Here is a 3,577-nt window from a genome sequence, read left to right on the forward strand (position 1 = left end):
TCCGAGACGGGGACACAAATAATAAAACGAAGAGACGCGCGTGTGGTTGCCCTTCACTTTTATTTTTTTATTTTCCCCTTGTTTTTCTTACTCCGCAAAGCCGACATAGTACGAGAAAACACGCAGAAGTAGGAGAGCAAAGAGGCTCCTCGGCGGGCTTTGCCGTCTCGCGCGGTTCTGGGGTATTCGTATTCGAGTTTGGATCATTGGTAAAATGTATGGGCTGCGCGGAACTGAGCGCTGCGTGACAACCATACGTGCGTTCATCGGTGGTTTTGTACGTCACCACCATCGGCAAAGTGGGCGACTGAGCACGTCTACCGGTGCAAGGCGAGCTTCGCGCGGATGATCACGGAGGATGGTGATAAAAGCGGCCGACGCGATCGCGGGGTGAAACGGTCGACGGGACGATACGCATTCAACCGGAGTCTGGGTTGTTTAATGCACAAGCCCTAGCACGTCCACACACACACACGCAGAAAGAAACATTACTTGTGAAACTGGAACGGAATTAACACAATACAATTTTCGCATAAAATGCACACAATCGCCGATGTCGTGTTCGCGTTGACAGCGCGGTTTGTCGGTCGTGGGAACAGCGCCGTCACTTTCGAATAGCCAACAAGATCCGACCCGACATGAAGAAGTCGAAAGCGCCATCCGCCGCCCTCGCGGCTCTCCGCCGTCACTCTAGCCGATGTATTTTTCTCCTAGCCGAGCTAAACCATTTGGCGTAGTCAAGCCAAGACGCCTTGAAGTTTACTTTTCGGCCGCTAACAGCGCTTGACGAGGTCGCCCGAGGTCGTATCACTCCCACCCCACCTGTCCCCCCCAACCCTTCCACACATTCCCGAGACCCGTCCGTTCCCCCTTCCTCTCTACCATAATGACCCGTCCGTTCCCCCTTCCTCTCTACCATAATGACAGCACCCTTCTTAGCATACGGAGCGGACCACCCCACCCACAAAAAGCTCCCCACGTTATCGCTGCAATCAGCGTGAGACTCACTCCCTCTCCCCCTCATTAGGGAGGGTCCCCGTTTTGAAGGCGGATTCCGGGCCGGATTCCGAACTATACCCGTTTTTTTTTTACTGTTCTTGGTAGCTTCAACGAGGCGGCCGTCACTCTAGAAAACACCTGTAGTACGAACCTATATATTATGCCCCAGAAATGGTCAGACTATGTCCCTCTGACTGCAATATCTTTGACTTGTAATTACTCATGATTATTACTTTGTACAAAAAAACAGAAAAACAACAACACAATAGTGATACAATCACTCTTCAGTGTGCCGTTGTTAGAACGACAAATTTTCAACTCTCTGGGTAGAGCTCAAAGTTCAGATAAAAATACCCATCGTTTTCTTCTTCTGCTGTGATATTCCAGTTCCGTTCACTCGAGATAAATATACCGTATTCGGTGTTGTAGCGTATGTGGCCGCACGCGGAAGTATCTGAATGTAAAAAAAAACTTGTTGTTGGGCTAGTTCGTGTTGACTATCTGAGTGTGTCTTAGAGCTGCATAAAAAAATAAAAAAAAATAAAAAAAAAGAAGAAAAGCGAGTTAGCCCGAACCCTTCCGAGCTCATGTCCAGGCTGCCTAACTAATCCCTGATGTTTGGGATTGAAGTAGAGAACCTTGAAGGGCTACAGAGATTTTGTCGGGGGGCCGGTAAGCCCATTAGCACTCGTGCGAGAAGGCCGTAAAAAGCGAGGAGGAAAATGGAGAAGGAAAGGGGAGGAGGAAAAAAAGAAAAGAGGGGGAATTTCTGCCACGCTGAAGAAAATTTTGAGCGCCCGCCTTTAAGGCGGACGCACGCCGCGCCACGCCCACCTGCGAAACTTTGCAACCGTTCCGGTAGATGGCGCTGAATTTGTAAAAGTATGGTCCGAAGTGCATGCGAGACTAGAAATAAAACAGCGCGAAGTAGGTAGACTGGCTTTGGGGGCACATTGCAAAACGCCAAACCAGGGAGTACAAGGAGACATGGGATGGGCATCATTTGAGAGCAGGGAAGCGGTGAGCAAGGTAGAATTTGAAGATAGGTTGAGGCAAATGGACGGGGAGCAATGGGCACGAAAGGTTTTCAGCTATTTATACATGAGGAGTGTAGACACAAAGTGGAGACAGCGCACTAGGAAATTAAGAGGAAAGTTTTTGGGCTATAGCGAAGATACGGAAGAGCAAGTCTCAGTTAAGAAGAAAGTTAAGGCCACAGAAAGAGATTGGTGGCTAGAGGGAATGCAGACAAAGACGGCTCTGGAAAGCTATAGATTAAACAAAAGAGTTATTGCCAAAGAAAGCATTTATGACAATTCTAGGGGAAGCTCATTGCTGTTTGAGGCAAGAACGGGTGTTCTGCGAACCAGAACATACAGAGTGGAGTACCAGGAAATTGATACAGTGTGCACTGCTTGTGGAGAGGAGGACGAGACGGCTGAGCACTTGATACTCGACTGTAAAGGGCTTCACCCTATGCCTACCGAAGACAACATAGATTTAATAAAGTCATTGGGTTTTAGAGACAGCGAAGGGAGAGTGGATTTCAAGACTGTAGAGATTACCAAGCAAAGATTAAGTGAATGGTGGCAGAAATCGAGAGAAAACTAGGTATTTTCTTATCCACTGATGGCAAGGGGGTTTCATAGCCTCACTTTCTTTGCACTGCGGAGTGAATAGATTTCACATTTAAATATTCTAAGCTTAAATGGTAAAACAAAATGGCTAGGTGGCGTAAGCTACCGCCCGATCCAAAGGGCTCAGCCGTATTCATCCATCCATCCATCCATCCTATGGTGCCTGGATCGCGTCTTTGACTGGTGTGTTTACCCAATACCACCTAGAAGACAAGGCCTGCGCATGACGTATCGTTAGTAGATCCCCGACCCGCCCCAAGCGGCGAACACCCCGAAGCTTGACGAGAGTATATATGGGCCGCTTCAGAACTACGGCTGCGTTCCAAATCTTACCCAAATGGATCCGAGTTACTCCGACGGGTTGTGTCACGTGACAAGACAGATATTGAAAAACGCTGGACGCGGGTAAGTTTTAGAACGCCAAGGTATGAACACCTTATCCTGGAGTAAGATCGAGTTAACTTTGGAACACGGCCTACTACGTCGTTTCTTAGAACGGTCTACTACGTCGCATTCACTTGCGGCCACAGCTGCGTGCGCGTCTGCTGAGCGCGAGCTGATTGCGAGCTTCCAGGTCATTTGTAACGTGCATGCGAACACTCCCTCGGCCAGAAGCGCCGGCTAGCACGCGCTCCTGGCTTTGGGACGAGCATTTCTCGAGCGTGCGCTCGTTCTGCCTAAGAACGCTTCAAAGCAGCCACCTCGAGCTCTCGTGCTTCTGGCATTGGCTGCGTTCTCTGCTTAGGAATGAACGGAGTATGAACAGCGCCCTCAAAAATGGCGTCCAGTGCTAGCGTCCAGCGCCCAGCGGAGGGCTTTGCGGCCCTTCGCACAGCAGTAAGGCACTTTCACTCATGCATTTGACGCTCCACGTGAACGTCTAACTCTCCTACGTCACGCCGCGGTGGTGGCGCGCCGGACGCACTTCCGGTCTGTGGCGG

This window comes from Ixodes scapularis, unplaced genomic scaffold (assembly GCF_016920785.2).
Source record: "Ixodes scapularis isolate PalLabHiFi unplaced genomic scaffold, ASM1692078v2 PGA_scaffold3__209_contigs__length_174095766, whole genome shotgun sequence".
NCBI classification, from domain to species: Eukaryota; Metazoa; Arthropoda; class Arachnida; order Ixodida; family Ixodidae; genus Ixodes; species Ixodes scapularis.